The sequence below is a fragment of the Heterodontus francisci genome, chromosome 26, assembly GCF_036365525.1.
Source record: "Heterodontus francisci isolate sHetFra1 chromosome 26, sHetFra1.hap1, whole genome shotgun sequence".
Classification (NCBI taxonomy): domain Eukaryota; kingdom Metazoa; phylum Chordata; class Chondrichthyes; order Heterodontiformes; family Heterodontidae; genus Heterodontus; species Heterodontus francisci.
In genome coordinates, this window is record NC_090396.1 from 67513409 (window position 1) to 67538084 (window position 24676).

The 24676-nt window shown below is 43.0% G+C and overlaps 1 protein-coding gene across 1 annotated transcript in view; it reads right to left on the reverse strand.

Moving 5' to 3' along the window:
• The window catches only part of LOC137384438 (cytoplasmic phosphatidylinositol transfer protein 1-like), a 399346-nt gene that overhangs the window by 38108 nt on the left and 336562 nt on the right, over positions 1–24676 (reverse strand). The window lies entirely within an intron of this gene.

Consider the following 24676-nt stretch of genomic DNA (forward strand, 5'->3'; position numbering starts at 1 on the left):
AAAAGAGGTTTAGGGATGACAGTACACTCAATACTTCACATCCAATCATTGTGTAACAGCAATTAATAAACAAAAACATCTTAGTAATATAATAAAATGTCCCATGCACTTTACAGGAGCATTATGAAACAAAATAAGACACGAATAACGTAAGGACATATTCGGCTAGATGATCAAAAGCTTGGTCAAAGAGATAGGGAATGTCTTAAAGGAGGAAAGCGACGTAGAGATGCGAAGGGGTATAGGGAAGAAATTCCAGGGCTTAGGCAACTGAAAGCACGGCCACCAATGGTGGAGCAAATAAAATTGGGAACGCTTAAGAGGCCAGAATTAGATGAGCGCAGATATCTTGGACAGTTGTGGGGCTGGAGGAGATTACAGAGATAGACTAACAGAATGCTGAAATAAAAACACAAAATACTTGAAATGCACAGAAGGTTTGCCAGCATCTGAAAAGAGAAAGTGGACTAATATTTTGGATTTAGACTTAATCAAAATGGACAAAGGGTCTACACCCAAAACATTACATATCTTTTCTCTTTTCAAATGCTGGTAGTCCTGGTAGATCTTTTCTTTGCCCTCCTCTCCAATTGCAACACAATGGAGCTATATCATGAGACTGATCCTAAGGGTTGAAATATATGCACATGGCACAGGTCATGGCGGCAGCACCGGATATACATTTTTTAAAATATTCATTCATGGGATGTGGGCAACGCTGGCCAGGCCAGCATTTATTGCCCATCCCCAATTACCCTTGAGAAGGTGGTGGTGAGCTGCCTTCTTGAACCCTGCAGTCCATTTGGGGTAGGTATACCCACAGTGCTGTTAGGAAGGGTGCTCCAGGACTTTGACCCAGCGACAGTGAAGGAACGGTGATATAGTTCCACATTTACGGTGGGGAAGAATATGCGGTCGTGTCAGATTAGGTCCTAAAAATGATTTGGATCTTGGAGTGAGATGGATTATAATCCTGTTCTACAAACACAGCAACACAGTCCCACAATGGCCTCCGAAACCCCTTCTTCCCCTATGCAGCAATGCTTAAGGCTGTCTCCCTGTCACGGCAATGTGGCCTCTCGCCTCAGTGCTGCCAGGTTTTAACGGTCATGAACCCGAAGGAACGTGAGTCTCACATTCACAAAATAGTGCGGCAATCATTAAATTGGAATTCATTATAGTTAAATGAATTTAAAACAGCATTTCAACAATTTAAAGTAGGTTTCCATCAATGTCCTCCCTTACTTTATTCTTTCCTATGCTCTCCTTCCTTGTTTTGTTTATATTTATGCTGCTTACATTTCTTGTAGATCCCTCCCCACATCTTACTATTTCAGAGCCTTTGCCACCTCCCTATTTACCCTTTCTGCTAAGACATGGGTTCCATCCTGGTTTAGGTGGAGCCCATCTCATCGGGACAGCTCCATCCTGTCCATGAAAAGGAACCCCTCTTTCCCACACCAGCCTTTTAGCCACATTAATTCTCTTGATCTGCCTGCTCCTTTGCCAATTTGCATGTGACTCTAAGTATGTCATAGGACCCTGATATGCAAATTACAAGTGGCCATCCTTGTCAGGGCTCTATCTAAGATGACGATGGTAATAGGATATTTTCAGGCCATTTCAGCACTCTACACACTGAGTGGAAACACTTAAAATTGTCCTGTCTCTCATAATCATCTCGATCCCTCCTTTGTGCTTTAATATTAATGAATCCCTAAATGAGTTGTTTGTAAACACATCTACAAATTTATTAAAAATAATTCACAGATTCAGGTGTATCTTTGTGTAGAAAGAATGAAGTTGCATTCATATAGTGCCTACTGCTGTATTATTTTTGCATGTTTTGCAATATTTTGGCAATAAAGGGTGAAATTGTTTTAAATGAATATCTTAAAAATATATACTTAAATTAATTGGAGGAGCTCCCACAGAGTCCTCAAAGTACTGCTATCAGGAAATAAGGGGCAGGAGGAGAAGTTTTCAGGTTGAAGGCTCTAGTATTGAGAGGAGGGTATGGAGGCTGCAGCATTCAATGGGAAGGAAGGAACAGAGCCACAGATAGAGCACTGTAGCGTGGGCCTGTCGTTAAAGGCCGGCTACCCGACCCGAACCCAATGGGGGACGCGACAACGTGTCGGGTTTGGGTTTGCTCGGGTTGCACTTCTGGGTCTGGCGTTCGGGCTCGGGTCGGACACACTCTATCACAGGTAAGTGGCTCCAATGTTAATTTAATTTTTGGACTAGAAAGGTGGTTTTGTTACAGTTATTTTAAGCTTGTGAAGATCAGCAACAAAGTGAAAAACGGAAGGTAAGTTAACTGATGGTCGGGTTGGGTCGGGCATGGGAAAAAATGGAAGGACTTGGGCTGGGTCAGATGTGGTTCTGTCAGGCTCGGGTTGGGGTTTTTTTTGCAGACCCGAGTAGGCCTTTACCGTTGGGAAGGAGAGAGGGCTGGAGCAATTGGGAGTTGGGAACTGCCTTGCTGTGATGGGTGAAGCTAAGATAAAGCTGTAGCTTGGATTGGATCTGGGAGGGTGAACATTGGGATGGAGGGGAATAGAGGACTGTTGGGCTTTTAAAAAAATTATTTCATGGGATGTGGGCGTCGCTGGCAAGGCCAGCATTTGTTGCCCATCCTGAATTGCCCTTGACAACTGAGTGGCTTGCTAGTTCATTTCAGAGGGCAGTTAAGAGTTAACCACATTGCTGTGGGTTTGGAGTCACATGTACACCAGGCCAGGTAAGGATGACAGATTTCCTTCCCTGAAGGGCTTTAGTGACCTGATGGGTTTCTATAACAATCGTTGATAGTTTCATGGCACCATTACTGAGACTAGCTTTCGATTCCAGATTTTTACTAATTAACTGAATTTAAATAGCACCAGTTGCCGTGTGGAATTTGAACCTGTGCCCCCAGGGTATTAGCCTGGGCCTCTGGATTGCCAGTTCAGTGACATTACCACTATGCCACTATCTCACTATCTCCCCCTTGGGAAGGTGGCAGTGCTCAGACAGGGAAGGCAAAATGCTAAGGTAAGGGGAGGAAATATAAAATTATCATGGCAACAAGTAGGTTTCTCAAGAATCTAATTGTTCTGTGGTGCCGTGTGATTAGTACGGATCAATCAGAAGCTCACAATACCAGTAAAATAGTTCAATATTACAAACACACAGACACAATTTTTAATATAATTTTGGCACCAGAGGTTTAGCAGGGATTGCCAAAGCCTGAAATCATCTTAGATTAATTAGGGTCTGTGCTGTATAACTCTATGACTCTAATGTCTTTAAAATATTATAAGTTGGTACTGTTTCAATACATTTACGTTTTGTTGCAATTGCATGGTGCGTTAAGAACCAAACCAAAGTAAAAGCAAAAATATCTGAGTAAAGAGCTGAAAATAATGTTGTAATAAATATATAAAAATGGAAGTAACCGTAAAGCATAATTTTGTCTCAGCCATCAGTAAAGGTTGAGACTTGAAACTGTTCTAGACTGAAACAGCAGCATTAAATTAATGGAATTGTGAAAAGGAAAGAATTGTCTTGCTATTTATTTGCTCCTATTCCTCACAAGTTTCCTAGTAGAGAAAAGACTTGTCATCAGTTACTGACATGGCTTCTGACATTCTGTGAGAGCTTGTGAATGCAGTGAACCATGCAATTCAAATGCAGTGACACGGTTACCAGCGACCAGTCAGACATGTTATTATGGACCAATCATGGCAGGATGTAATGTTGACGTGGCTACTGTAGAACAAAATTAAAATCCAACCCGGGCCTGAGTCCTCTAATCTTTTTTGCACTGACCTGGCCCAAATATCGCAATAAATTTAATGATATCAAACATGTTATTGTGCTCTACCTTATCCAAATGGTAATACTTGTGATCCTGTTCATCCGTTCTAGCAGCAGGCTATTCCTGCAGATGGAGTTGTGGAGAATCATGGGTGAGCCTGATCCCGTGAGTTCCCGGAGGCAGCACTGACCAGCCCGACCTGACCCGAGCCCGAATGCTGGACTCAGAAAATAGATCCGACCTGACCCCAACACATGTAGTTGGGTCCGGGTCGGGTAGCCAGGCTTTATGATAGACATGGATAAACATAAATATGTTTATTTGCATAGATTTTTAAATAACATTTCTTGGACAGTAGATTCTCCAGAATATTGTTTCGCAGTATTACAACATTGGTGCAGACGTCCTTGTATCATACACAGCAAAGTGGCCACAAATCATTACAACACCTCTATTATATATAAAAAAATCCAAAAAGAGTATTTAAAAAGGGAAAGATGTTAAATAAGAGTCACCATTAGATGGAGCCTGAGAACCATGGAGGGTGGAAGCAGTAACAGCATTCTGATTAACCTATTCCAACCTTATTTCTGTGCATTATAGCCATTAACATTTCCAATCTGTGGCAGGATCTTCAACATGTCATTCACTATTTTCTAGTTGAAATGGGCAGATGCATTGGTGTAGATCTGTGCCAGTGCTGTTCTTCAGCCAAGTGTCTAGAGGGGTTTGAAAGTATATTCCCACCATTACTACAGGACACTGCATTCTACCACTCCATGGAACAGCAGTTGCAGCAACAGCGCACTGAGATAGTTAACCTGTATTGATACTGGATTAAAGGAAGGGGGTAGAATTACATCAGAAAAGTACATCACTCCCTGCAATCAGCAGCAGAAAATATTTTGCTCCAATTTAATTCTGCAAGTTGTAACTGGAGTGATTTGGAGAGCAAGTCAGAGAACAATTCCATAAATGTCAGCAACATTCCCTTTGACGATGCAGTAATTAGGGAGACTGATTGTAATTTCTTTGCATTATGAACTGAATTTGAATGATACAGAATTGGTTAATTTTACTATAAATGCCACAATTGGCAAGGGTGGGAAAATATTATTGTTGGGTTGTGCTGGAGAATGAGTGTTACATACTTCTTCAAGAGATAGGGAAGATGCAATATGTCAGTGATTGATATTCCATTGCTCAGTAGGCTGGGATATTTCTTCTGCTTATCTGGTCACAAAAGAAAACAACAGTCTGGATCTAATGGGTGAACATATAATTACTTATTCTACTGTGGTCCTGGGAGCCATAAATTAAGCCAGTGAAGACTGCTATCGCACTTACTTACAGTCTATTGTACTGTAGACCTCGATATTTTATGTCCTCCCATCACCACTAATTTTTCATTCAACTACACTAAAGACTGAGTGCACTGTTAATTTTATTTTTCCATTCTGCAAACAGGTATGAGGATGAAAGATAAACAGTGCTGGGAAATTGATTATTTTGCTATTCAGCCACCTGTGACACAAATGCTTCAAGGTCAGATGAAGAACTGGCCAGATGTTGCACCAATCCTTGCGTACACTGACATAACAATACGGCTGTATCTCAACCACACACAACTGCCCCCAGCCTAACCCACTACACAGTTCTGTTCCGTATCTTCACTATTCTTTTAGTAACTTGGAGTTGAACAACAAACCAGTGTCAAATTCAGAGACACTTTTGTGCTGGGGCCACTGGCCACAGTGAATTAACTATTGCTGGCAAAACTCATTTCATTTGGATCCTAAGATTTCTTTAGGGTGATAAATAATGTTATGAGTTTAAGTTTTATGCTTACAGTTCCACAGTTATTTAACCAAAATATATATGTATGTATAATCCTGCAAGTGGGTGTCCCAGTTTTGTCTCTTTCCAGGCGCCATCCAGGCTATGGAGGTTTTTGTGGCCAAGAAGAAAGAGAAGAGAGATTTCTCCCAGATGGATCATCATGTGCTATGGTGCACAACACCAGCCTAGCGAGGACACAACAAACAAGTTTTCCTTCCTCCTAGGAGAAAAAATAATAGTAATCCATTGAACAACTCCCTGGGCAATTTAGCTGAGATCAGGAACTTGGTAGCATTAGAGATTAGACCAACATACAGTCATAGCAATAGAGTCATTATGGCACAGGAGGAGATAATTTGGCCCATCGAGTCCATGCTGGCTCTCTGTAGAGCAATCCAATCAGTCCCATTTCCCCACACTATCCCTATAACCCTGCAAGTTTATTTCCCTCAAATGCCCATCCAATTTCCTTTTGAAATCGTTCATAGTCTCCACTTCCACCACTCTCATAGGCAGTGAGTTCTAGGTCATTACCACTTGCTGCATAAAAAAGTTCTTCCGCATATCCCCCTCTATTTCTCGCCCAAAACTGTAAATGTGTCCCCTAGTCCTTGTACCTTCAGTTAATGGGAACAGCTCTTCTTTGTCTACTTTATCTAAACCTGTAATAATCTTGTACACCTCAATCAGATCTCTCCTCAACCTCCTTTGCTCCAATGAGAACAGCTTCTCCAACCTAACCTTATAGCTAAACTCCTTCATCCCTGGAACCATTCTGGTATATCTCCTCTGCACCCTCTCACATCCTTCCTAAAGAGTGGTGATCAGAACTGGATGCAATACACTAGTTGTGGCCTAACCAGAACTTTATATAGGTTCAGCATAACTTACTTCCTTGCATTTGTACTCAATGCCTCTACTTATGAAGCCCAAGATCCCATATGCTTTGCTAACCACTCACTCAATATGTCCTGCCACCTTCAAAGATCTACACATATGAACTCCCAAGTCTCTCTGTCCCTGCACACTCTTTAGAACTTCTGCCAAAATGTATCAGCTCATACTTCTCTGAAATAAATTCCATCTGCCACTTGTCTGCCCTTCTAGTCTATCTATGTCCTGTTGCAGTCGATTACGTTTTGTATCATCGGCAAATTTTGAAATTTTACTCTGTATTTCAACATCCAAGTCATTTATATATATATCAAAAAAACAGTGGTCTGAGCACTGATCCTTGGGGAACACCACTGTCTACCATCCTCCAGTCTGGAAAATGACTTGCTGTTTTCTGTCCTTAAGCCAATTTTTTAGCCATCTCCTCACATTGCGCCACCAGATGCTACAGCACCGATGTAAGGTGTCACTGTGTGACCCTCAATTTCAACTGATTAGGAAAAAATCAGTGTCATAATCCTAAAAGAAATAAAGTTACACAATCTTGATAAGAGCATAATGCACCAAATAAAAAGTTAACGCTTTCCATTCTACTGACCACAGTAGAGGTGGCAACATTAATGGAAGTGTAATACCAACAATAATGATGTTAAGACCTCTGCAATTGTGACCATAGTATTATGACATTTACCTGTGTCAGATTACTGGGAAAGAAACATCCATTCTGTAAAAAGCTATTAAAAATGTTTGACAAAAGTGATACTGGTTGAGGGATAAATTAGATTATTCAAAAGATAATACAGGTTCTGGTCCCATCAATATTTAAGTAAGGACAATGACCCATGTAGTCTTGCTGAATCCAAGCTGGGATACAGAGGAACAGGAGAAGGCTATACAGCCCCTCGATGTGCTCTGCCATCTAATTAGATCATGGCTAAGATTTGACAGTTGCAGTTTTCAGAGTTTTTAAGATCAATCTTACAGAGGCAGCAAAATCCTCACCTACACCTAGATTTTAAGACAGATAATACCATAAACAAAAAAAGTCTGCACTGACATAGGATAATGTGACAGAATTGCAACATGTCGACGTTTTTTTTTATATTCGTTCATTCGTGGGATGTGGGTGTCGCTGACTAGGCCAGCATTTATTGCCCATCCCTAATTGCCCTTGAGAAGGTGCTGGTGAGCTGCCTTCTTGAACCACTGCAGTTCTTTGTGTGTAGGTGCACACACAGTGCTGTTAGGAAGGGAGTTCCAGGATTTTGACCTAGCGACAGTAAAGGAATGGCGATATAGTTCCAAATCAGGATGGTGTGTGGCTTGGAGGGGAACTTGCAGGTGGTGGTGTTCTGCTGCCCTTGTCTTTCTCGGTGGTAGAGGTCGCAGGTTTGGAAGGTGCTGTCGAAAGAGCATTAGTGAGTTGCTGCAATGCATCTTGTAGATGGTACACACTGCTGCCACTGTTTGTCAATGGCGAAGGGAGTGAATGTTAAAGGTGGTAGATGGGGTACCAATCAAGCGGGCTGCTTTGTCCTGGATGGTGTCGAGCTTCTTCAGTGTTGTTGGAGCTGCACCCATCCAGGCAAGTCGCGAGTATTCCATCATACTCCCGACTTGTGCCTTGCAGATGGTGGACAGGAGGTGAGTTATTCGCCACAGAATTCCCAGCCTCTGACCTGCTCTTGTAGCCAAAGCATTTATGTGGCTGGTCCAGTTCAGTTTCTGGTCAAGGGTAACCCTCAGGCTGTTGACAGTGGGGGATTCAACGATGGCAATGCCATTGAACTTCAAGGGGAGATGGTTAGATTCTCTCTTGTTTGGGATGGTCATTTCCTGGTGTTAAGATGTCACAAACTGCAAAATCCAAAGGTCAGTTTATCCGCAGTATGTAAAGGCCTTGTGTGTCTTGCTCTTGAAATAAACATGAGTGATATTCTCTATAACATACAGAGAGTAATTTTTCAAATGCACGCTGGCAAAGGGGAAACCTTGAAATGAAAACAGAAAGTGCTGGAAATACTCAGCAGGCCTGGCAGCATCTGTGTAGAGAGAAACAGGGTTAACGTTTCAGGTCTGATAAGGATGTCACTGGAGAGCACTCTCAGGGTAGCGGGGGTGGGTGGCGGGTGGTGAACAGCCAGCAGTCGTGGTCCAGATAGGTACCAACGACATAGATAGGAAGAGGGATGTGGTCCTGCAGAAAAAGTTTACTGAGCTAGGTAAGAAATTAGCAAGCAGGATCTCAAAAGTAGTAATCTCCAGTTTACTCCCAGGACCATGCGCAAGTGAGTATAGAAATAGGAAGATAGTACAGATGAATGCGTGGCTGGAAAGATGGAGCAGGAGGGAGGACTTTTGATTCCTGGGACCAGTTCTGGAGAAGGTGGGACCTGTACAGGCAGGAAGGGTTGCATCTAAACAGAACTGGGCCAAATTTCCTTGTGGGGAGCTTTGCTAGTGCTATTAGGGAGGGTTTAAACTAACTTGGCAGGGATGTGGGAACCAGGAGGAAAAATCAGAGAGGAATACCAAGATGCACAGAATACTGAGAGAGAAAGATAGCATTAGAGTAGAGAAAATTAAATTATTAGGTGGGATCAGAGTAAGGGAGAAAGTAATAAAGTCTAAATCAGGGTTAACGTGCATATATGTGAATCCACGGAGTGTTGCTAATAAGATTGGTGAGTTACAGGTGCAGATTGACATGTGGAAATTTGATGTTGTGGCTATAACACAGACCTGGCTGAAAGAAGGGCAAAACTGGGTATTGAATATTCCTGGATACAAGGTGTTCAAAAAAGATAGGAAAGGGAAAAAAGCGGAAGGGGTGGCAGTATTAATTAAGGAGAGCATTGCAGTGCTGGAGAAAAAGAATGTCGCAGAGGGGTCGAAGACAGAATCAATTTGGCTAGAACTAACGACAAAAAAAGTGCAGTTTGTTATGACTGAGGCAGGAGGAGTGCACTGTTTCTTCCAGTCCCACTTCTCCACAGATCACAACATATATTTAAATTTTCCCACTTACCGTTACAGTCAACCATATACTCTATTTTTCCCAGAATAAAACACACCAACTAGGTTTCTTTAATAAACAACAAAATTATCAGTTTATTATAAAACAAGTCTTAACTAATAATGTAAAGTAGAACATACACACATAAATCAAAATATTAAAGCCCCTTATTTATCTCAGACACACACACACACACACACTGGTTAACTGGGAAAAATAAAAAGGGATTTTTGTTTATAGCGCTGTTACAAAGAAGAAAAAAAACACTTAGGCTGAATACTTGTCCTTGGTTTTGGTTTGGCGTCCCAAATTTATAGACAGCTGTCACTGGGATCTTCCTAGAACAGTTCTTTCCAGATGATGTTGAAGATCAGTTTGGGTAGGCTTTCCAAGGAATGCAGTTACAGAGGCTTCAGATAGGTCTTACAGCAGAACTGCAGCAACAAGGGTTTCAGTTCCCACACATTCGATACGCAGGCTTTCTTCAAATACAGTTGGAAATAGGAAACTGACACACTGCATGCAGGGTTTCTTTTCGAGAGAGAGTTGGGTCTTCTTTGGCAGGCAAAAAACTGTCTTTTGTAACAAAGTAAAATCAAAATACTGAGGATGTTGGAAATAAAAACAGAAAGTCCTGGAAATATTCATCAGGCCTGGCAGCATCTGTGGAGAGAGAAGCAGAGTTAACGTTTCAGGTTTGTGACCTTTCATCAGAATGAGCAAAGGTTAAAAATGTAAAAGGTTTTAAGCAAGTGAAGCGGGGGTGGGGTGGGGGGGGGCGAGAACAAAAGGGAAGGTGTGTGATAGGAAAGAGGGCTGGACAGATTAACTGACAAGGAGGTCATGGGGTAAAGGCAAAAAGAGTGTGCTAATGCTGTTCCAGGAATGCCTACCTTGAAGAAGTTCTGCTCTTCTGTCTGATGGGATTTCCGTTAATTTCTTTTACCTTGTTCTCATTCATTGCTTCCTATTTCCCCCCTGGTGTCTGATAAGGTGTCTACCAAAACTCGTTTTCACAGCCACATCTCCTTCCTCAGAAACTGTCTCTGGCTCTGACTTATTCCACGTGGATTCCAACTGAAGTTCCATCCTTCATGTTTTGAATCCACCCAGGATTACAGGGATCTCCAAGATCTATAATGCTCCTCCGACTGCTGTTATTGCCGCATCCTGAGATCCACACTCAGTTCCATGCACATGTACACACAAGACCTCTCTCCAGAAGCACCACCGCACTTTATCTCAAAGCTGTTCTGCTCTGCAGTTTCATTTCATCCTTCGTCTTATCCGACGCGTTAACAAAAAACATTTTTTCTTCCTTTCAGGTGTTAAGGAACGCAAGCTCCAGCAGCTGATGGAGACAAATGTCCCTCCAGATCCTTCTTCCCCTTCACTTCCCTCTGACCCCATCCTTTCTAATCTGACCCCTTGCCGTGTATTCATAATACCCTCTGACCTTCTGCTCTCTGACGCTGAACGATCTGTACTCAACAAAGGACTCAGTTTTATCTCTTTATGCCCCCACCTCAATGAATTTCGTGCTCGGCATGATGTTGAGCTCTTCTTCTGTCATCTCTGGGCTCATTTCTTTGACCGGGAGTCCTCCCCCTGACAAGCAGACCCATTCACCCGCCTCCAGCATTCTCCCTCCACCTGGACCCCTCCCTCTGGCCTCTTACCCGCTCTTGATCTTTTCATTGAGAACTGTCGGCGAGACATTGGCCATCTCAATTTCTCCACTCTTCTCACTCACTCTAACCTGTCTCCCTCCAAACTTGCTGTACTCCATTCTCTTAGGTCTAACCCTGTCATTGTGATCAAACCTGCAGATAAGAATGGTGCTGTTGTTGTCTGGCGTACTGACCTCTACTTTGCAGAGGCTGAGCGCCAACTCTCAGACACTTCTTCCTACCTCCCCCTGGACTATGACCCCACCACCGAACATCAAGCTACTGTCTACAGGACTGTCACTGGCCTCATCTGCTCGGAGATCGTCCCTCTGCAGCTTCCAACCTCATCGTCCCGCAACCCCAGGCAGCTCGCTTCTACCTCCTTCCCAAAATCCACAGACAGGACTGTCCTGGGAGACCCATCATTTCAGCCTACTCTTGCCCCACTGAACATTTCTTCCTATCTTGACTTTATCTCTGGTCCAATCTCTTGCCCCTACATTTGTGACTTTTTGGATGCCCTATCTCATTTTGACAATTACCAGTTTCCTAGCCCTAACTGCCTCCTCTTCACTACGGATGTCCAATCTCTCTGCACCTCCATCCCCACCTGGACGTTCTGAGAGCTCTCCGCTTCTTCCTTGAGCAAAGGCCCAACCAGTCCCCATCCACCTCCACCATCCTCCACCTGGCTGAACTTGTTCTCACATTGAACAACTTTTCCTTCAACTCCACTTACTTCTTTCAAATAAAAGCTGTTGCTATGGGAACCCGCATGGGTCCTAGTTATGCCTGTCTTTTTGTGGGGTATGTCAAACATTCCTTGTTTCAGTCCTACTCAGGCTCCCTTCCCCAACTCTTTTTCCGGTACACTGATGATTGTATCAATGCCATTTCCTGCTCTCGCCCCAAACTGGAAACCTTCATCAACTTTGCTTTCAATTTCCACCCTTCTCACCTTTACATGGTCCATCTCTGACACTTCCCTTCCTCTACTTCTCTGTCTCCATCTCTGGGGATAGACTGTCCACTAATATTCATGATAAACTCACTGACTCCCACAGCTACCTCTAATATACTTCCTCACACCCTGCTTCCTATAAGGACTCCATTCCATTCTCCCAATTTCTCCATCTCCGACGCATCTGCTCTGAAGATGAAACCTTCCAAACAGCACTTCTGATGTGTCTTCCTTTTTCCTCAACTGAGGACTTCCCCCTCCCCCCCCATTGTGGTTGACAGGGCCCTCAACTGTCTCCGACCCATTTCCCGCACTTCTGCCCTCAACCCTTCCTCTCCCTTCCAGAACCAGGACAGGGTTCCCCTAGTCCTCACTTTCCACCCCACCAGCCAACACATTCAAAGGATCATCTGCCACCATTTCCGCCACCTCCAGCATGATGCCACCACCAAAGCATCTTCCCCTCCCCTCCCCTGTCAGCATTCCAAAGGGATTGTTCCCTCCGTGATACCCTGGTCTACTCCTCCATTATCCCTGAGACCTCAACCCCTTATCATGGCACTTTCCTGTGGAATTGCAGGAGGTGTAATACCTGCCTTTTTAATTCCGCTCTCCTCACCATTCAAAGCACCAAACACTTCTTTCAGGTGAAGCAGCAATTTACTGTATTCGCTGATCACAACGCGGTTTGCTCTACACTGGGGTGACCAAATGCTGACTGCGTGACCGCTTTGTGGAACACCTCCTTTCAGTCCGAAAGCATGACCCCGATCTTCCGGTTGCTTGCTAATTCAACACACACCCCTGCTCTCATGCCCACATTTCTGCCCTTGGCCTGCTTCAGTGTTCCAGTGAACATCAACTCAAGAACAAAGAACAGTACAGTACAGGAACAGGCCATTCGGCCCTCCAAGTCTGCGCCGATCTTGATGCCTACCAAAACGAACACCTTCTGCACTTCTGGGGCCCATATCCCTCTATTCCCTTCCTATTCATATATTTGTCAAGATGTCTCTTAAACGTCGCTATCGTATCTGCTTCCACCACCTCCCCTGGCAGCAAGTTCCAGGCACTCACCACCCTCTGTATAAAAAACTTCCCTCGCACATCCCCTCTAAACTTTGCCCCTCGCACCTTCAACCTATGTCCCCTAGTAACTGACTCTTCCACCCTGGGAAAAAGCTTCTGACTATCCACTCTGTCCATGCCGCTCATAACTTTGTAAACCTCTATCATGTCGCCCCTCCACCTCTGTCGTTCCAGTGAAAACAATCCGAGTTTTTCCAACCTCTCCTCATAGCTAATGCCCTCCAGACCAGGCAACATCCTGGTAAACCGCCTCTGTACCCTCTCCAAAGCCTCCACGTCCTTCTGGCAGTGTGGCGACCAGAATTGCACGCAATATTCTAAGTGTGGCCTAACTAAGGTTCTGTACAGCTGCAACATGACTTGCCAATTTTTATACTCTGTGCCCCTACCGATGAAGGCAAGCATGCCGTATGCCTTCTTGACTACCTTATCCACCTGCGTTGCCACTTTCAGTGACCTGTGGACCTGTACGCCCAGATCTCTCTGCCTGTCAATACTCCTAAGGGTTCTGCCATTTACTGTATACCTCCCACCTGCATTAGACCTTCCAAAATGCATTACCTCACATTTGTCCGGATTAAACTCCATCTGCCATTTCTCCGCCCAAGTCTCCAACCGATCTATATCCTGCTGTATCCTCTGACAATCCTCATCATTATCCGTAACTCCACCAACCTTTGTGTCGTCCGCAAACTTACTAATCAGACCAGCTACATTTTCCTCCAAATCATTGACATATACTACGAACAGCAAAGGTCCCAGCACTGATCCCTGCGGAACACCACTAGTCACATCCCTCCATTCAGAAAAACACCCATCCACTGTTACCCTCTGTCTTCTGTGACTGAGCCAGTTCTGTATCCATCTTGCCAGCTCACCTCTGATCCCATGTGACTTCACCTTTTGTACCAGTCTGCCATGCGGGACCTTGTCAAAGACTTTACTAAAGTCCATATAAACAACATCCACCGCCCTTCCCTCATCAATCATCTTCGTCACTTCCTCAAAAAACCCAATCAAATTAGTAAGACACGACCTCCCCTTCACAAAACCATGCTGTCTCTCGCTAATAAGTTTGATTGTTTCCAAATGGGAGTAAATCCTGTCCCGAAGAATCCTCTCTAATAGTTTCCCTACCACTGACGTAAGCCTCACCGGCCTATAATTTCCTGGATTATCCTTACCACCCTTCTTAAACAAAGGAACAACATTGGCTATTCTCCAGTCCTCTGAGACCTCACCTGTAGCCAATGAGGATGCAAAGATTTCTGTCAAGGCCCCAGCAATTTCTTCCCTTGCCTCCCTCAGTATTCTAGGGTAGATCCCATCAGGCTCTGGGGACTTATCTACCTTAATGCTTTGCAAGACACCCAACACCTCCTCCTTTTTGATAATGAGATGACTGAGACTATCTGCACTCCCTTCCCTAGGCTCATCATCCGCCAAGTCCTTCTCCTTGGTGAATACTGATGCAAAGTACTCATTTAGCACCTCACCCATTTCCTCTGGCTCCACGCATAGATTCCCATCTCTGTCCTTGAGTGGGCCAACCCTTTCCCTGGTTACCCTCTTGCTCTTTATACATGTATAAAAAGCCTTGGGATTTTCCTTAAACCTGTTTGCCAATGACTTTTCATGACCCCTTTTAGCCCTCCTAACTCCTTGCTTATGTTCCTTCCTACTGTCTTTATATTCCTCAAGTGCTTCATCTGTTCCTAGCCTTCCAGCCCTTACAAATGCTTCCTTTTTCTTTTTGACTAGGCTCACAATATCCCGTGTTATCCAAGCTTCCCGAAACTTGCCAAACTTGTCTTTCTTCCTCACAGGAACATGTTGGTCCTGGATTCTAATCAGCTGACGTTTGAAAGACTCCCACATGTCAGATGTTGATTTACCCTCAAACAGCCGCCCCCAATCTAAATTCTTCAGTTCCTGCCTAATATTGTTATAATTAGCCTTCCCCCAATTTAGCACCTTCACCCGAGGACTACTCTTATCCTTATCCACAAGTACCTTAAAACTTATGGAATTATGGTCACTGCTCCCGAAATGCTCCCCCACTGAAACTTCGACCACCTGGCCGGGCTCATTCCCCAATACCAGGTCCAGAATGGCCCCATCCCTAGTTGGACTATCTACATACTGTTTCAAGAAGACCTCCTGGATGCTCCTCACAAATTCTGCCCCATCCAAGCCCCTAGCACTAAGTGAGTCCCAGTCAATATTGGGGAAGTTAAAATCACCCACCACTACAACCCTGTTACCTTTACATCTTTCCAAAATCTGTCTACATATCTGCTCCTCTACCTCCCGCTGGCTGTTGGGAGGTCTGTAGTAAACCCCCAACATCGTGACTGCACCCTTCCTATTCCTGAGCTTCACCCATATTGCCTCGCTGCATGACCTCTCTGAGGTGTCCTCCCGCAGTACAGCTGTGATATTCTCCTTAACCAGTAATGCAACTCCCCCACCCCTTTTACATCCCCCTCTATCCCACCTCTATCAAGCTCGAGAAACAGCACTTAATTTTCCAATTAGGCATTCTACAGCCTTCTGGACTGAACAGAGTTCAAGAATTTCAGAGCATGACTGGCCCTTTTTTAATTATTATCTTATTTTATTTTGTTTTATCATTTTTTTACCATGTGCCTGCCTTAAACTGGGTTTTCCACGTTTTTGCTTTTGGCTAGGGCTGTTCATTATTCTGTCATGAACACTCTCTGCACCTATGCTTTGTCTTTCACCACACAATTAACATTCTCTCTTTGCCTTTGCCCCATGACCTCCTCGTCAGTTAATCTCTCTGGCCCACTGCTCTATCACACACCTGCCCTTTTGTTCTCTTCCCTCCACCCCCCTACCCCTGCTTTACTTGCTTAAAACTGATTACATTTCTAACCTTTACCAGTTCTGATGAAAGGTCAGTGACCTGAAATGTTAACTCTGCTTCTCTCTCCGCAGATGCTGCCAGACTGCTGAGTATTTCCAACACTTTGTTTCTTTTCAGATGTCTTTTGTAACAGTTCAAATTAAAATTAAAAACGGTCCAGAAGTCAAGCCTTCTGACCTCTATAAATCTTAACCTGTCACTTCTTTGTAAACATCTCCCCAAGTCAAAAACAACCCCTGCTGGGTGATTATCCACAGACAGGTGCCTTCCGGTAAGACTTGTTGCCAAGCCAAATCCAGAAACCTTCTGGTGACGTCTTTTAAAAAACCACAAAATTCTGCATCTCTTCAAGGTTCCAGATGAATCAATGTCCGTAATTCCACTATAAGTCCTTAAAACCTATTTTACAAAAAAATAGAAGGACTATTAACACCACCCCCCTTTGGAGAAATGAAACACCATTTTTAAATACATTTCATTGCAAAGTGTAAAAAACAGAAGATGACAACATTTTAAAACACATTTTCACACTCATCCCCATTCACTCTTTACCTGTAGTTAATATTGCCCACAATATGGATAATCTGTAAGTGATAGGAGTGATAGGGCTGTAATAGTAAACTCTATCGGAATAGTCTGACATTCTGGTTTATATATTTTTCCACAAAGGCTAGGGGTTTAAGATCAGTATATATACCAGTGTCTCTCTGTAGTCGTGGCGGACATAGACTTCAAAATGCTTAAGAGCCTGTAATGGACCAAGGGTTTCTTTTTCCACTGTTGAATATATATTTTTGGTGTCGATTTAATTTCTTTGAAAAGTATCCCACTGGCCTTTAGAGTCCTAGAGTTATACAGCACAGAAACATGCCCTTTGGCCCGTCATGTCTGTGCCAGCCATCAAGCACCTAACTATTCTCATCCCATTTTCCAGCACTTGGCCCGTAGCCTTTCTATGCCCGATTCATTGTCTTGTAACAGGACTGCACCGACCCCCAGGTTATGAGCATCAATTGCTACCTTGAAGGGCTTAGTGAAATTTGGAGCAGCCAACACTGGTTCATTAGTCAAAATGGCCTTCAGCTTCTTAAAAGATGCTTGGCACTCCCCTGACCATACTACCTTGATTTTATTTTTCTGTGGCAGATCTGTTAGTGGAGCAGCTATAGTGCTAAAATTTGGTACAAACTTTTGATCGAAACCACACATCCTTCTCGCTTAGTCCTCGGGGTAGGGAACTCCACCAATGCTTGTACTTTTGCTGTTCTTGGCAACACTTGCCTTGCCCTACTATCTACCTGAGGTAGGTTACTCTCGCTTTTGCGAATTCACTTTTGGCAAAGTTTATTACTAAATCAGCCGATTGTAATTTTCTAAACAGAGCTTCTAGTTGTTTCAAATGGTCCTTCCAAGTATCACTATATACCAGCACTTCATCAAGGTAAACTACACAGTCAGGAATACTGGCTACCACTTGGTTCATTAGTCTCTGAAAGGTTGCTGGGGCATTTTTAGCCTGAATGGCATCACTTGGCACTGGAAAATACCATCCGGTGTGACAAAAGCCGATATTTGTTTAGCTCGGGGTGTTAAAGGATCTTGCCAGTATCACTTTAACAAATCTATTTTTGTAAGAAACATGGCACTGCCCACTCTGTCAATACAGTCTTCCAAGTGAGGTATTGGGTAGGAGTCTGGCTTGGTTACTGCATTAACTTTTTTGTAGTCTATGCAAAGTCTAGTTGAACCATCAGGTTTAGGCGCTAATACTACTGGTGAACTCCAGCTGCTTTGACTGGGTTCTATTAGGTGGTTTTTCAGCATGTATTAGATTTCTGCTTTTACCTGGGCCGGTTTCTCTGGACTTAAGCGGTAAGGATATTGTTTTATAGGAAAGGATTCCCCTACATCCACATTGAGTGCGGCTAAGGTTGTACTTACTGGTTTATCCCTAAAGACTCTCTTAAATGCTGTGAGTAGCCTTGTTAGGTCTTCTCATTGTTCTGCATCTAAATATGAAAGCATACTGTCCAATCTCCCTAGCAATTCTGTATTAGCTAACTGTATAACAGAGGTTCAATTTTAGAATTGTCTAAGCCCCCTTCTGCCTCATCCTGACTATTCCTTTCATTCTTCACTGTCTCTACTACCTGACATACATGTGCTTGCTTATCCTTCTTTCAGGGATAATATTGTTTTAACATATTGATATGACACAGTCGATTCATTTTCCGGCAATCTGTGGTGTCAATCAAATAATTTACCTTACCAATTCTCTTGAACATTTTATATGGACCACTGAACTGTGCTTTCAACAGTTCACCCTGTAAAGGTAGTAAGATTAACACTGTTGCTGGGGCAAAATCCTGGAACCCCCTTCCTAACAGCACTGTGGGTGTTCCAACCCCACATGGACTGCAGCGGTTCAAGGCGGCGGCTCACCACCACCAGCTTCTCAAGGGCAATTAGGGATGGGCAATAAATGCTGTCCGAGGCAGCGATGCCCACATCCCATGAACGAATAACAAAGAAAAATAAAATCATCCCTGGCTGAAATGTTCAGGTCTTAGCATGCTTGTCTGCACATTTTTTCATAGTTGTTTGGGAAACTTTAAGGTGTTCTTGAGCCACTTTGCAAGCCCTCATGAACCGTTCCCGGAACACAGATACATAATCTAGCACAGAAGATTCAGAATTTCAGAGCATGTCTGGCCCTTTTTTATTTTTATTTGATTTTATTTTGTTTCATCATTCATTTTTTTTACCATGTACCTGCCCATTGTTTTTTTCATGTTTGTGCTTTTGGCTAGGGCTGTTCATTTAACACCCTCTCCACACCATTAACACATTCTTTGCCTTTGCCCCATGACCTCCTTGTCAGTTAATCTCTCCGACCCTCTATCCTATCAACACCTTCCCTTTTGTTCTCCTTCCCCCACCCCTGCTTTATTTGCTTAAAAGCTATTACATTTCTAACTTTTGCCAGTTCTGATGAAAGGTCACTGACCTGAAACGTTAACTCTGCTTCTCTCTCCACAGATGCTGCTAGACCTGCTGAGTATTTCCAGCTCTTTTTGTTTTTATTACAGAAGATTTGTCCCTCTGTTCTAAAAACCTTTCTTTAATTTGTTTTAGAGGACCTCTTATCTCATGTCCGTAAACTAATTCAAAAGAACTAATATCTGTAGACTCATTTGGTGAACCCTAGTGGCAAACAAATGAAATTCTAGCCCTTTATCCCAATCATGGGGATATTCACGACAGTATGCCCTGATCATCATTTTGAGGGTCTGATGGTACCTTTCTGAAGCTCCTTGTGTCTGTGGGTGGTATGCTGAAGACTGTGTTATACCCAAATTACCCATAAATTCCTGAAAACTTTTAGACATAAAATTGGAACCTTGATCTGACTGAGTCTCAATCAGTAATCCATATCTAGTGAAGAACTGGGTTATCTTCTCTACCACTACCTGAGCAGAAATTGTTCTCAAGAGAGTGGCCTCTGGGAACCGAGTAGCCATATCCATGATTGTGAGTATATTTTGGTGTCCTGCTTTTGTTTTTGGTAAAGGTCCCACACAATCTATCAACACCCTACTCAATGATTCCACAATAACTGGCATGGGAATTAGAGGTACCAGCTTCATGGCAGGTTATGGTTTTCCCACAATCTGGCACATATGGCACGTTTTACAAAACTGCACCACATCCTTGGAAAGACCTGGCCAGTAAAATGTTGATTTATATGTGATTTGGTCTTCCAGATCCCAACATGTCCCACTATAGGAATTTCATGCGCTAACCTTAATAGTTCCTGGCAATACTTAGACGGTACCGCTATCTGATGAATTACCGTCCATTCTTCATCAGCAGGTCTGTGAGGAGGTCTCCACTTCCTCATCAGAATTCAATTTTTAATATAATAGCTTTCTGGAACTCCTTTTGCCTCAGCATCTGTTTGAGCTAATTGTGCCACTTTATTTAACTCTGGATCAGCTTGCTGAGTTGTGATCAGAGAAGATTTCTTAAACATTTCCTTCAGATTATCTAAATCCCCAAAGAAAGTTTCAGATATCTGTCTGTGGTGCCAACTTTACCTTCAACAACAGAACTTGTTTCGCCATTGCTTGAGTTATTGCACACGAAGGAAAAATTCCTGGAACCTTTTCCTGTCTCTTTAACTTCACTTTGTTTTGCTGTAACTGCTGGAAAAGCTACTACTTTCACTCTGGCCAAATCATTCTCCAAGCGTAGGTCAACTCCGTCCACTTACAAACGATTAGTTATCCTTCAGTTATCATTCCAGACATTAGGTCATGCTCTAGGTGCACCCAATACATTGATAAGGAAGGTAAAATTAGAGTACAAGAGAAAGCTAGCTAGAAATATAAAGAAAGTAAGAGTTTCTGTGGATATTTAATAAAGAAGAATTAACAAAGTGATCGTTGGTCCTATAGAAAGTGAGTCTGGGGATTCAATAATGGGTACTAAGGAGGTGGCAGATGAATTGAACAGATATTTTGCATCGGTCTTCACTATTGAGGATACACGTAACATCCCAGTATTACCTGTAAGTCAGGAAATGGAAGGGAGGGAGGAACTCAAGAGAATTACAATCACCAGAGAAGTGGTACTCAACAAATTGTTGGAACTGCGGGCTGACAAGTCCCCGGGTCCTGATGGACTTCATCCTAAGGTGTTAAAAGAAGTGGCTAGTGAGATAGTTGATGCGTTAGTTTTAATTTTCCAAAATTCCCTAGATTCGGGGAAGGTTCCGTTAGATTGGAAAATAGCGAATGTAACTCCTTTATTCAAAAAGGAAGGGAGACAGAAAGCAGGAAACTACAGGCCAGTTAGCTTAACATCTGTCTTAGGGAAAATGTTAGAAGCTACAAAGAACGATGGCATAGCAGGGCATTTGGAAAATTCAAGGTAATCAGGCTGAGTCAACATGGTTTTGTGAAAGGGAAATCATGTTTAACCAATTTATGGGAGTTCTTTGAGGGAATTACATGTGCTGTGGATAAAGGGGAACCAGTGGCTGTATTGCACTCAGATTTCCAGAAGGCATTTGATAAGGTGCCACATCAAAGGTTATTGCGGAAAATAAAAGCTCCTGGTGTAGAGGGTAACATCTTGGCCTGGATAGAAGATTGGCTTGCTAACAGCAAACAGAGTAGACATAAATGAGTCATTTTCTGGTTGGCAAGATGTAACGAGTGGTGTGTCACAGGGATCTGTGCTGGGGCCTCAACTTTTTACAATTTATATAAATGACTTAGATGAAGGGACCGAAGGTATGGTTGCTAAATTTGCTGATGACACAAAGATAGGTAGGAAAGTAACTTGTGAAAAGGACATATGCAGGCTACAAAGGGATATAGATTGGTTAAGTGAGTGGGCAAAGATCTGGCAAATGGAGTATAATGTGGGAAAGCGTGAAATTGTCCACTTTGGCAGGAAGTATAAAAAAGCATATTATCTAAATGGTGAGGGATTGCAGAGCTCTGAGATGCAGAGAGTTATGGGTGTCCTACTGCATGAATCACAAAAGGTTAGTATGCAGGTACAGCAAGTAATTAGGAAAGCTAATAGAATGTTCTCGTTTATCACGAGGGGAATTAAATACAAAAGTAGGCAGGTTATGCTTCAGCTATACAGGGCATTGGTGAGACCACATCCGGAGTACTGTGGACAGTACTGGTCTCCTTATTTAAGGAAGGATGTAAATGCATAGGAGGCAGTACAGAGAAGGTTTACTAGACTAATACCTGGAAGGGGCGGGCTGTCTCACGAAGAAAGATTGGACAGGCTAGGCTTGTATCTGCTAGAATTTAGAAGAGTAAGAGGCGACTTGAATGAAACATATAAGATCCTGAGGGGTCTTGACAGGGTGGATATGGAAAGGATGTTTTGCCTTGTGGGAGAATCTAGAACTAGGGGTCACTATTTAAAAATAAGGGGTCGCCCATTTAAGACAGAGATGAGGAGAAATTTTTTCTCTCAGAGGGTCATGAGTCTTTGGAATCCTCTTCCTCAAAAGGTGGTGGAAGCAGAGTCTGTGAATATTTTTAAGGTGGAGGGAGAAAGATTCTTGATAAGCAAGGGGTTGGAAGGTTATCGGGGGTAGCTGGAAATGTGGAGTAATCAATTCAGCCATGAATGTACTGAATGGCAGAACAGCCTCGAAGGGCTGAGTGGCCTACTTCTGCTCCTAATTCATATGTTCCTATGTAAAGGTATGGGTATATACTCCCTGCCAATACCATTCACTAAAACTTTAGCATTCAGTGCGCTCTCTGGTGGAAATGTTATGCCTTTCCCCAGCAAAGGAGTTTGGGTTGCTCCTGTATCCCTAACTATAACTATAAGTTTGTCTGCCTCACTTGAGGGATAAGGAGTTACTTTTCCTTTCGACAAGAATTCCCAATAACTCTCAGGTATCTTATTCACAACCCCTGCACTCACATTAGTTGTTGTATTTGGCCTTACAGCTGCAGTCAAAGCTATAGCCTGATCCGCTGTACTCTTGGTCAGGGCCCCTTTCTCTGCATTGACTTTGTGTACCCCAATAAGTCCCATGGGTTTACCCTGCAACTTCCAGCATTCTGCACGAACATGTCTCATCTTATGAAAATGATAACACTTAGGCTTGTGGACCTCACTTCCACCCTCAGCATCTTCCTTTCTGGCCTGCGGAGGGGACCCTGGGGTATTCCCAGCTGTCCCTTCTTGTCCCCAGCTACTTGCCTTCCTTTCACCCTCCCACCTTTTCTTCTCGGGTTTGTGGGGGTGACGGACAAAGGGTTTGGTCTTATACACAAGTTCATTATCATCAGCAATTTCCACTGCCTGTCTGGCCGTTGAAACCTTCTGGTTCTCTACATGGGTGCTTACTATGGGAGGGAGTGAATTTTTAAATTCTTCCAGGAGAATTAGTTCCCTAAGGTTCCCATACATGGCTTCTTTGGTGCACATATCCAACGATCAAAATTAATTTGCTTTACCCTCTCAACTGCTTTGTAAGTCTGCCCAGACAATCTCCGGAGGTTCTGAAATTTCTGTAGGTAAGCTTCAGGGACTAACTCATATGCAGTGAGAATAGCCATTTTTGTCATCTCATAATCTGCAGAAGCCTCCTCAGAAAGCATAGCATAAACTTCATGAACTCTGTCCATCTACCTGCTTTGCATAAGCAGTGTCCAGCTTTCCTTTGACCGCTTCATTTGTTTGGCTATCTTTTCAAAATAAATGAAAAATGCCTTTATGTTCCTTCCCTCAAACTTAGGGAGGGCTTGTACAAATTTCAACAGCTCTCCACTGGGTCCTGGGCTGGAGTCAGATCTTACGTCACCAGAATCTTCACTGGAGTCAAGACCACCCTGTTGTCTTAGTTCCTGCTTTTTAACTTCGAGTTCCCTTCCTTCTCTTTCTCTCTGCAATTCTATTTCAGGTTTTTTTTATTGTCAATTCTTTTTGAAGCTCTAGTTTTTTCAATTTTTCTTCCTGTTCAAGCTTAAGTTTTTCCATTTCTATTAGCTTTTCTTTGTCAAGTTCAAGCTGCCTCGTCTGTAACTGAGTTTTAGCTGATTCAACCTCACTACCCTCTGGTTTGCTTTCTTCTTCTTCCAATTGCAAATGCTGTGCTATTACTTCAATTATGTCTGCTTTCTTAGCTCCTGGTTTTAACTCTAATCCCAATTTTGCTGCCAATGCTATTAGCTTAACCTTAGTTAAGTACCTCAAACCACTCAGGATTACATCCTCCATCCCCAGAAAAGTTGCAGCAACTGTTAAAGACATTCCGGTGGTGTAGACTTCACTCTATTACACCAGAAACCTGGTTCGCTTTATTTTTCCTTTTTCAATTATTATTACCCCACTTACAATTAAACCTCGTGGGCGTTGGGTTTCTCCCGGACGAGCGCCCAAATTATATGTTACGACTGAGGCGGGAGGAGTGCACTGTTTATTCTAGTCCCACTTCTCCACAGGTCACAACATATATTTAAGTTTTCCCACTTAGCGAAACGGTCAACCATATACTCTATTTTTCCCTGAATAAAACACACCAGCCAGGTTTCTTTAATAAACAACAAGATTATCAGTTTATTTTAAAACAAGTCTTAACCAATAATGAAGTAAAACATACACACACAAATTGAAATATTAAAGCCCCTTATTTATCTTAGCCCCTTACACACACACCGGTTAACCGGGAAAAATAAAAAGAGATTTTTGTTTATAGCACTGTTACAAAGAAAACAAAAGAAACACTTAGGCTGAATACTTGTCCTTGGTTTTGGTTTGGTGTCCCAAATGCGTATAGACGGCTGTCACTGGGCTCTGCCTAGAACAGTTCTTTGCATGTGATGCTGTAGGTCAGTTTGGGTAGGCTTGTCAAGAAATGTAGCTGCAAAGGCTTAAGATAGGTCTAACCGAAGAAATACTGCAACAAGGGGTTCAGTTCCCACACATTCAACAGGCAGGGTTTCTTCAAATACAGTTGGAAATA